This window comes from Gopherus evgoodei, chromosome 1 (assembly GCF_007399415.2).
Source record: "Gopherus evgoodei ecotype Sinaloan lineage chromosome 1, rGopEvg1_v1.p, whole genome shotgun sequence".
Lineage (NCBI taxonomy): Eukaryota > Metazoa > Chordata > Testudines > Testudinidae > Gopherus > Gopherus evgoodei.
In genome coordinates, this window is record NC_044322.1 from 236,165,099 (window position 1) to 236,177,102 (window position 12,004).

Genomic DNA, 12,004 nt, shown 5'->3' on the forward strand with positions numbered 1-12,004 from the left:
GGTCTAGGTGGGGAGAAAGGAGGGAAGGGGGAGAGAGAGGTTAATTTTCTCTCTGTGTTAGGATTACTTTCTCTCTCAGGGAGAGTTTGGGAGGGGGAGAGAGAAGGAGGGGGGAAGGTGAATTTTCCTCTGTTTTAAGATTCAAGGAGTTTGAATCACAGTGATCTTCCAGGGTAACCCAGGGAGGGGAAGTCTGGGAGAGGCAACGGTGGGGAAAAGGGTTTACTTTCCTTGTGTTAAGATCCAGAGGGACTGGGTCTTGAGGGTCCCCGGGCAAGGTTTTAGGGGGGACCAGAGTGTACCAGGCACTGGCATTCCTGCTGGGTGGCAGCGCTACAAGTACTAAGCTGGTAATTAAGCTTAGAGGAATTCATGCTGGTACCCCATCTTTTGGATGCTAAGGTTCAGAGTTGGGGTTTATACCATGACAGCTTCCTTAAGCTCTCCTAAGTCACTGCAAAGAGGGTTTGCTCTGACCAAGAATCTTGCCCGACACCTTTTTGAAAAAAAAAACAACCCACCCCAAACTCACAATATTAAAATGTTTGGAAGTGAACAGTTTAGAGAGTCAGTTAGTTTCCCACTGCCATATAATCCTTCATCGCTCACTATCACCTCACCACCCTCCCAGCCTTAACTCTGCCCCCTAATATCCAAGATTAGATCTGGTGAAGACCAGTAGGTGCCTCAGTCCCTTTTGAAAATGGGGCTTAACTGTCTAAGTCACTTAGCCCTTGCAATGTTGAGTGGAGCAACACCTAAATGCCTTTAAAAATCTGAGCTTTAGCCTCTCTGTGCCTCAGTTCCCTGGGGTTAAAGGTGAGGATAATGGTCTTGCCCTTCCTCACAGAGGCGTGATGAGGAGAAATACATTAAAGATTGTGAGGTGCTCAGATAATGGAGGTCAGACAAATACCTGAGATAGATAGATGGCTGTTAACAGAATTATTTATCTAACCCTCCTGTACAGACACACCCCAAGCTGTGAGGTAACATCAGACCTTATTCCTACCTACCCCTGACTTAGCTTTTGGAAAATAGATATGTGACTCCTCAAGGTTTCTCAAAACAAAACACACACACACACCCTCTCACTCTCTGACTGCTCTTGGGGCTAAGAACTTCCTCAGCATTGCCTAGTATGATCAAATCCAGACAACGATTATCTGAAATGTGATTTTTCACACATACACACAGCACTCTGCATCAGTCAGCTTCCCTGGTTGCTTGAAACCCGTTGTTCCAAAATGGCCCTGACCTTTCCACAATATTTGGACTAGAAGTAGTTCCAGGTTCATCTTAAAGTGAATTTTCAAGATGGATTTAAATACCTTTGGGAAATGGTCTTTCCAGTATGGACACTCTCAGCCCCTGAGATACCAGGAGTAGCAGCACACATTATTTCTATCGAACCAGCTTCCTGTGGCCATTAGGTGGCAGTGGCCCTGAACAGAAAATAAATAAATACATTCCTTAGACTATTAAATCATGATATTGCCAGGGCAGGAACTGCAGGCAGCAGTCAGCTCTTTCTGATTCATTCCAGCAAAACTTCTCCTATATATATCTGGAATGGTGTACATGTGCGCTTTGTCTCTTTTCATGAGCTCATCAAAGCCGATTACGCAGCTCTGCTGTAAGTGAAAGCTGTGAAGCTGAGCTGAGCAAATCAGGCCATCCCTGTGGATGTATAAATGAGTCAAATGACCTCCAAATGCATGAATCTTCAAATAAGGTTGTATAAACTAGCAGATCTCTATGGTGATTAGTTCAGGCAATGCTTAGAACCTCAGAAGGAAAAGGATGGGGAAAGGAGGAGGGAAACAGAAACCTATTTATTCCAAGTTTCATTTTGCCCTTCCAAAAGGCAGCACTGACACATACAAGGGCAAGTGTGCACAGCGCTGAAATATAGGGGGAAAGAAGGCATGTTAGCATTCACTCCTGAGGCATTGCCACTGGCAGAAATGGTCATTTGTATGGTGAATACAGGATGAAATCCTGGCCCTTTTGAAACTAATGGGAGTTTTGCCATTGGCTTCAATGAGGCTAGGATTTCACCCATAAAGTCTATAGTTACCCAGTGAAAAACAGAGTGGGGAAAGTTACCATCACTGGAATGTGCATTAACTCCCTTTTCTGTGTATGATTTCACATTGACACAGGCTAGGTGTGGGGGAAAAGCACAGACATGCTTTAGTGAAAGAAAATGTTATCTTCCTCTTTCTACAATGTGATCTTTTAGAGTATATGTACCTGGGATAGCCATGGATTCTGGGGGGGTTGTGACAATCCACCCTAGGTTGCTAGTGACTGACCATTATGACAATCTGCTGACCAGCTGCTGACCTGTGTTGAATGAATTTGTTAGTTTCAGCTGACTCCTAGTAGAAAAGAATTCTCATAACAAAATTGACACTAATAATAGTAATAGTATTTTATTATTATTGCTACAGTAATACCTAGAGGCTCCATCTCAGTTCAGAGCCTCAGTATGCTGGGCACTGAATCAAAACAATAGTAAGAGGTGGTCTCTTCCCCTAAGACCTTGCTTTCCAGTAAACGTGATGTTACAAGTGGGAAAAACAAACATCTGGTTGGAGGGAGGGCAAGGTACATAGTAATTCTAGGTTATGTTTAGCATAGATGAGTTGTATACAGTTGGCACAAAATTGGCACATCCAAAGGGTGACCATACTTCCCATTTTGGCTGATCAGTTGACAAGAGCAAACAGGACAAATGTCAACCCCACTTTTGTCAAAAAAGCGGGGTGCGGGAAGAGGGGCGGTTGAGCAGCAATGCCAAACCCATGCTGGGGAGACGCAGGGCTCAGGCAGGGCTCGGGCGAGCAATGACGCCAGCCCCAGCCTCTCATGCAGGGCAGGTGGGGCTCGGATGAGTGACTCAGGCCAGCCCCATGTGAGGGTGGGGCCTCAGGCTAGCCCCAGGTGGTGTCCCATTTTCCCTTTGGGAAATATGGTCATCCTACACTTCCATAATTGACATTAGTTAGTCTGGCCAGGGACCACCTGTTGCCCCAACACTATCCCATGGGTGTGGTTTGGGGGCATGCAGGGAAGCATTGCTTCTCCAAACTGCAAGCCTTGGGTGGTCCAATTAGCCTGTGCACTAACCCTAGCCCAGGACTACCTGCTGGCCGCAACCCTAGTCCTAGCCCTGGATCACTTGCCAGTCCAACCCTAGCCCCAACCCAAGGCCACCAGTCAACTCAAATGTTATAGTGGTGAAGGACTGGGAATAACCTTTGCACATAGAGAGATGGTCCCTCCAGTTCTTGTATGGAAAGAGCATTGCCAGGGTGGTGAGGTATGGAAGCTTACTTTTCCACTGTGCATGCAAAATATGTTCTATGGGTGCAGCTTAATCATCAGGGCTGTCAAGCCCGTACCTTTCATGGGTATTAAAAATCATCATCATCATAATTGAGGGAACATTTTGTTGTTCTCTTGTAACAGTGGTAAAGAATCAGAGAATTACTTTCTTCTAACGCTGAACAAGGAACTTTATTAGAATAAGGAAAACAGCATTATTCATGCACATTGTTTTTCAATGTAGGTATGTAGTTAGAAAAACTTTCCTCCCTTTTATACCATGCTCTGCTATCTGAAAAGATGCTTTTAGGAGCAACAATCTCTTTAGCAGATTCCGGCTACTTATTATTTTAATTTTGTGTGTATGTGTGCACTTCGAATTTTGTACCTGTCACAGTTTGACTGGCCCTTTCTGGGGAGATGGGGCCACCACCTGTGCCATAATTAATTACTTGAGGGGATGGTCAGATGATAGTTTAGTGGACACCTGGGCCTCATAAAAGGGCTGGGAGAGCTAATCTGAGGTGAGGAAAGGCTGGCTGGCTGTGGAAGGTCCTGAGCCAGGATTGGCAGGAAATTGGTATTCTAGAGGAGTCAGAATGTGGGGAGCAGAGGAAAGACTGACAGGCAGCCCAGAAAGGGGCTGGGAACAGGGCCCTGAGGTGGGCTGAAGGAAAACCAACAAAATGACTTATCTGGGGACTTTTAGTTGGACTTTTGTTACCCTGAAAAGGGTTACGTTTGTTTATGACTTGGCTGAAGAGCTAAACCACATCTCCAGCACTGACCTTTTTCATGGAGACACAAGGAGACCCACCTTGGGAAAGGAACCTGAAGGAAGGAGATCCATCAGTGCCATGCTTTAGCTGAAGACAGCACTATGAGAATGCCTTGCCCCAAATGCCAGTACCTCAGAGTGCATTGTACACTGTATTCAGCATTGGCTAGGGCCCATCTGAAAGTTTGCAAAAACTGCTGGAACCCCAAACCAAGATGTATGAGGCTGTTCATAGGGAGGAAATTAGAAGCACAAGGTGTCCAAGTACCTGTTGAAAAACGGATAGAAGGGAGCAGTGACCATGCTGGAAATGAGGATAAGTGGTGGGGTTCCTTCTTGGAATCGGGAAAATAGATTTGGATTCAGTTTGGAGGGGGAGGGAGAAGATTGGGCTATGAGGTGTTTTCATACCAATTTGCACATCTGTACTTAGAATCAGCCAGTTTGTGTGTCCCATTAGAAGCTTAAAAATTTTCTGATTTTGACATCCACATGTTTTTAGCTGTGAATAAGATGCTTTACTTCTTGCTTTGGGTGACTAGTGTGCACTTCTCCTCAGGATGGCATATGTATCTCTCTGTAGGTTGAGACCTATCCAAGTCTCCTGGAGACCATAGAGTCTGTGGGTATCTGCTCAGTTTTGCAATGTGCTGTTGACCTGTTGAAACAATGTTTGAAGCTGCCCTATCTTAAAAACCAGACATTATCTTAGGCGTTTTAGTAACTGCAAGGCCTAGTGAGAATTCCAGCCACAAGTCTCCTCAGAGTAGCACTGAACATGCTTGGCCCTGTCTGGGAGGAGCTTCTCTTGAAATTATAACAAACCAATAAGGTGACCTCCCCCTGGCTTCTCAAACGAGTAGATGAGGAAGCTGAAAATGTGTGTGTGTGTGGGGGGAAGAGTGTGATCTGAAAGAGTGTTTGCAATTGAGCCCTTAGCTTCAAAAATGGGACTGCTTGTTCTTTAACTTTCAACTTTCCCATTTCTTTGTGTGCTGACAACTGGAAACCTGTCTGATAACCATGGTTACAACTCCCAGTCAACACATTTGTGCATCAGCTACCAGCCACCAGCTCTTGTAACAAAGTTCGAATAAAATATTTTGGAAAACAAACATGAATTCAAAGTTAGACTAGAAGCTTCAACCTCTGTGACCCTGCATCTCAGCCATTGCGGAGTGCTTCTTTAAGCACTTGAATTAGGTTATGTGCAGTAAGGGCTCAGCAAGCATTTACCTTTTTGCTTTGTTCCCACTCTTGGTATAAATTAGATGACTCTGACTCTGATCACTCATCCAGGTGATCAGATGTGAGGTGGTAGTTGATAAACTGTGAGACATCAGTGGAATTAAGTTAAACTGCTGGAGACAAAGGAGCTCTGAACCCCCTTCCTGGTTGGCAGATCAGAGAAGGATTTAACAGCTAGAGCAGAAATCGCTTCATTGAAAGCGATATAGTACAGTTACATTGATGCTCAGAGTAGAAAGCTAAAAGTGTCTCTTCTTAAACATCCAGTGGGCCTTAATGACTCACCTTTTCACATCCTAGAGCATTTCATTTGCAAAGGAAAAGATCAGTTACATAAAGAGTTTTTGCACATGCATACTCCCCCTGTGACATTCCTGCCATTTCAGACTCTGACTCAAAACAGGTTGATTTTGATTACTCCTCACAGCCCAGCGAGGTGACTTATTCAACCACCTTTATTTGCTTTTTGCATTCCTTCCTCAAGCAGCATATGAGACACCTGAAATATATTCAGGAGCTGAATATATTCTGAATTTCACTAGGAGCTGTCTTTAGCCAATCAGGGTAAAGAGCCACTCTTAGGGCTTGTCTACACGGTGAATTAGTCTACATTCATGGAGCGTAAATTAGGAATATTAGTACTTTGCATTTCTATAACACCCTTGCAGCCAAAAATCTAAAGCACTTTATAAACAGCAAAGAATTATATCTATAACTAGCTGAGTAAACTGAGAGACAGAAAGGCTAACACCAATTCTTTTTAAATTAAATGCAGTATTGCCAACCCCAAACCATTAAAAAATCATGCATCGAGCTTGTAAAAATCAAGAGATTGGCTTAAAAATCGTGAGATTTTTAAAAACAATAAATGTTGGGTTCTTTTTATTTGCATTCTGGCTATTGAGCCATTAGATTCATATTTTCAAGCTTTTTCCTGCGAGCCCAAGGGCTAGAAACTTTATTTTTTGGTAAACTAATCTGAGATTTGTATCATAATCACATGAAAACCACCAAAATGTCATGAATCTCAGAGAAAATCACAAGAGCTGGCAATAATGTGGGTGTACATTTATGCACCTCAAAAAAGTAGCCTGATTTTCACAGGTGCTAAGCAACCACAGCATTGTTTGGCTTAAATGACTTATCCTAGATTGCACTTGAAGAATGTGGCAGACTCAGGAACAGAATCCTGACTCCCAGTCCCATTCCTGTTTTAACCACAAGCCTATGATTCCTCCTTATAACTACTCCAAAGCCATTTAGCAGGCCAACGGTGTTGCCTGAAATACACCATCCTGTTAGCCAGGGCCGGTGCAAGGATATTTTGTGCCCTAGGTGAAACTTCCATCTTGCGTGCTCCCCACCCCCCCCGCCCAAAAAAATCGCATACATTATACACAATACATGGTCACAGAGTAACATGTTATAATTTAGAATTTATGTTTCCGCGCTTTAAGTTTAGCAAATTTAGAAACAAGTTCCTCCAAGTCAATGCTGTGAGCAATGTCATGTTCTAGAGACAAGGTAGATAGCCCAGCAAGTCTTTGTTGCAACATTGATGTTCGCATGTATGTTTTTATCAACTTGAGCTTCGAGAAGCTTCGCTCACCACTGGCCACAGAAACTGGGAGAGTCAAGAGGATATGACGAGCAATAACTCTGTGAGCACTATCTGTCAGCTGGGGGTCAGGGCTGTGGGGAGGATGGGGTCAGGGGGTTTCCAGATCAGAAGGACTGGGCTCGGAGCTGGGGGTCAGGGCTGTGGGGGGGATGGGGTGAGGGGGTTTCCAGCTCAGAGGGACTAGGCTCGGAGTTGGGGGTCAGGGCTGTGGGGAGGATGGGGTCGAGAGGGTTTCCAGCTCAGAGGGACTGGGCTCGGAGCAGGGGATAAGGGCTGTGGGGGGATGGGGTCAGGGGGTTTCCAGCTCAGAGGGACTGGGCTCGGAGCTGGGGGTCAGGGCTGTGGGGGGGATGGGGTCAGGGGGGTGCCTGGGGGCACTGGGGCAGCTCAGCTCTGCAGGCTGCTGTTCTCTCCAGCCATGCAGGCACTAGGGGAGCAGCAGCAGGGACCAGCCAAGGACCAAGGGGGCAGGAGCACAGGCACCTGAGGCCAAGCTGTGGGGAAGCACTTGCTTACCTTGCACAACGCATGAGCATCGGGGTCCTCTTTCTTTCTCCACTCCACCAGACCACCGCTGAGGCTCTTTTCATCTCCATGCCCCTCGCTGGGGCTGACATGGAGGCTGAGCCAGGGGACAGCCCCCGCTTTCCTCCAGAAGCCCTGGTGTCGCGCTGCCCTGCAGGGCTCCTGCCACGTGCCCTAAGCAGAGCTGCGCAGCTCTGCCCAGCCGCCGGCGCCCCCGCTGGCAACGAGAAAAATGGCATAGGCTGGAGCCCCTGCTGTGGAAGGGAGAGGAATTCTGAGCCTCTGCCTGCAGCCCAGAGATTCCCCTGAATCAGTGTGCCCTGGGCAGCCCGAACCTCTGGGCTGCTGCGGCAGCGCCCTGACCCGGGGGGGCCCTGGGCTGCCAGCTGCCGCGGCAGCGCCCTGACCCAGGGGGGCCCTGGGCTGCCGGCTGCTGCGGCGGCGCCCTGACCCGGGGGATGCCCTGGGCTGCCGGCTGCCGTGGCGGCGTCCTGACCCAGGGGGGGCCCTGGGCTGCCGGCTGCCATGGCGGTGCACTGACCCAGGGGACCCCTTGGGCTGCCGGCTTCTGCGGCGGCGCCCTGACCCAGGGGACACCCTCGGCTGCCCGCTGACCCCCAGGGGCCCTGGGCTGCCGGCTGCCGCAGCGGCGCCCTGAACCGGGAGGTCCCTGGGTTGCCAGCTGCAGCGGCGGTGCCCTGACCCAGGGGACACCCTGGGCGGCCGGCGGCCACTGCCGCCAGCAGCTCAGATTCCCTCTCTGTCCCAGCAGCAGCGGCTGGTCAACCATTTAAAAAAAATAGGAGGGCACTGCTTTTTGGTGCCCCAGGCAACCATCTAAATGGTTGCACTGGCCCTGCTGTTAGCAGGTCATGATGCTGCCTGACTATCTTAGAATTTCAGGGTTGGTAGGGACCTCAGGAAAGCAGGACCAATCCCCAGACATATTTTTGCCCTAAATGACCCCCTCAAGGATTGAACTCACGAGCCCCAGTTTAGCAGGCCTATGCTCAAACCACTAAGCTATCCCCCTTGCTAAGGGTTTGTCTCATTTTGGTACAAATGAAGGTGAGAGTGGCTTTCTAGACAGAGAAAATCTAGGATGTGGGCTGATAAATCTTCAGGGAGGAACCCTAGAAGCAGGCGAGCCACAGGAGGAAAACTGAGCTGAATGTTGCTATTCCTTTGTTAATTACCATGTTAATAAAACCAAATCCTTGGAAAGAAGCTGAGATTACAGCCTCTGCATAGGGTGTGTCTCTGCTATACTAGAGCAGATTTGGAAAGACAACAGCTCATATCATGCCACTGATTTTTTTAAGCCAAAATCCCCTTTGATTTGTACTTTAAAATCAATGCCACAATCACCTAAAGACAGGACAGAAGCCTGCACTTCATGAACATAGTTCTTGAAATACCTGAATAGATCAGCTTCATGATGTTCCACAGCAATGTCAGTATCACTTAAATAAAACAACAGTACAAAGCTGTCTATTACAAGGAAAGGTTTGTTCATTTTGGCATCTACCTTATTATAAATACACACTAAGTTGAAATAACAACTTCAGTGGAAAAATGAAAACAGCTTTGTTTCCAAAAACAGATCTGAAGCATTTGCATTTAATCACAGTTACAAAATATTCCTGTTGCTTTTAATAGTAATTCAGTGACAGGAGGATACTCTCCACCAATGGGAATCCTTCCTACCAATTTGACAGTGCCCAATTATTGGTGTCTCTGTTCTTTGAATTATTAGACAGCTCTGTAGATAATCATATGCCAAACCCCACTCTCTCACTCCTAAATTTAAAACATCTACTGCTTATCCTGAAGCTCTGCCACTTCCTTTATAAGACAGAGAAGTTGCTTACTTTTATTTCATTTGATACATTTCACATGTATAGTAACATTCTTGTAGGGACCATCATACTGGGCTATGCAATACATTTTCCCTTTGGTTGTGTGTTATATAGGAGCTTTATATTTTGGGCTTTCCTTTGGCTCACCCCCATTATTTTGTATTGCTGGACATAATATCTTACTATGTAGGAATTTTTTAAAACCCTGAATTTAAGGCTCATGACCAAAGCCATTGCATTTCCTGGCTTAGCATTTAAATCTTATAATAGCCTTGTGCTAGTGATGCTACAGGTTGTGATCTAGCAAAGTATTTAAGCACATTATTAAGGTCAATGAAACTAAAATTAAACACATGTATGAATGTTTTTCTGGCTCTGGAGATACTTGTGGTTGAAGGCATCTTTAATAAGGTCTTTGGGGCAGGGACTTTTTGTTCTGTGTTTGTTCAGCACTTGACACAATGGGTTCCTGGTCCTTGACTGGGGCTCCTGTGTGTTACTGCAATAAAAATAATACATATTAATAATAACTTATTAGCCCCTATTTGGGACATTTATTACTATAAAAGTATCTCTTCTCTATTTAATATAACACCCCCATCGCCACCCCCACTGCAATTAATAGGCCCAGAGACTGAGCTATGGCACAGTTCCAAAGCCCATTGAAGTCAAAGGGAGTCTTCTCATTGACTTCAGTGATCTTTATATGAGGCCTTATATCCTTTGAGGTCTGGAGTTGATCCTTCCAAGTCAGGGTTGAGGAACATTGGCGGGACAATATGAGGAGTAAGATTACGCAGACACTGGCTATGCTATAACTTTTCTTTAGAGGCCCAGTCCTGCCTCAGCCTAGTTAATAGAAATTTTTAAAGTAATGAAATCCTAGCACTGGTATAGGCCCGTTATATAGACAGATGGTAACAGTGTTAATAATGATGCAGAAAATGCAGAAGTGTTCACTAAATATTTCTTTTCTATGTTTGGCAAGAAGCAGGATGATCTACTTACATCATATGAGGATGATGAAATACTGTCTAGGCTGTTAGTCACAGAAGTAGATGTTAGATAATGTCTAATAAGGATAAACATTTTAAAATCAGCAGACCTGGATAACTTTTTACCCAAGAATCCTAAAACAGTTTGCTCAGGACATCTCTGGCCTACTAATGTTCATTTTTAATAAGTCTTGGAGTACTAGGGGAATGCCAGAAGACTGAAAGAGTGCTACTGTTATGCCAGTATTCAAAAAGGTCAAGTGAAATGACTCAGGTAACTACCAGTTAGCCTCACATTAGTGCTGGGCAAAATAATGGAAAAGCTGATCAGAGAGTCAATTAATAAAGAATTAAAGGATAGGGATATAATTAATGCCGGTCAACATGGCTTTATGGAAAATAGGCCATTTCAAACAAACCTCATTTCGTTCTTTGTTGAGATTACAAGTTTAGTTGATAAAAGTAACTACATAGATGTAATATACTTAGACTCTTGCAAGGCATTAGACTTAGTCCTGGACAACATTCAGATTAAAATATTAACACTACGCAATATCGATAGAGCACGCATCAAATGAACGAAGAACTGGCAAACTGACAGATCTCAAAAAGTAGTTGTCAAGGGAGTGTCATTATCAAATGAGGGTGTTTCTAGTGCGTTTCTTTGGGGATTGGAAGCAGACCCAATGCTATTCAACATTTTCATTAATGATCTGGGAGTAAATATAAAATCATGGCTGATAAAATGTGCTGATGACACAAAGATTGGTGGAGTGAGTGGTAAATAATGATGAGGACAGGAAATGTGGGCTCACTCAAACGTAATGCTCGTTAATACGCCCAAATGCAATGGTATACATCTCAGAACAAGGAAAGCAGGCCATACCTACAGAATAGGGGACTGTATCCTGGACAGTATTGATTTTGAAAAGGATTTAGGGGTCATAGTGGACAAGCAACTCAACATGCACAACCAGAGTGACGTTGTTGCAAAAAGGGATTCTTCAACATACAAACAAAGGAGTAGAGCTGGCTGACACTTGTGATTTTCAGTTCACAAGAAATTCTGGGGTTTCAGAATTAAAACATCAGCTGCTGTGGAGTAGGAAGCCTACCAACTTCTAGGCCTGGCAGAGTCCCCGCCACCAAGCTGTCGATCCTGGAACACTGGCAGTGGAAACATGCCAGTGTTTTGACAAAAGTTTTGTCGACTCTGTAATAGATTCAGTGAAACATTTTGTTTCAGTGAATCAGAAGTTTCTGATAAACGTTCGTTGTTTTGGAAGAATTCCAACCAGCTCTAGTACTGAATTGAAGTAAAGAGGTAATTTTTACCTTGGGGTATGGCCTTGGTGAGATCAATACTGGAATACTGTGTCCCATTCTGGTGTCCACATTTTAAAAGGACTGTTGAAAAATTGTAGCAGGTTCAGAAAAGAGCCACAGAAATGATTAGAGATGCGGAAAAAATCCCTTACAGTGTGAGACTTCAAGAGCACAATCTGTTTGGTTTATCAGAAAGAAAACTGAGGGATGAGTTGATTAAAGTACATAGGTACCTTTTGTGCCAGGTACTAAAGAGCTCTTTACTAAAACATTACACTGCCTTGGAGTTCAGGACCCAAGGGAACAGCCTGCCAGGTAG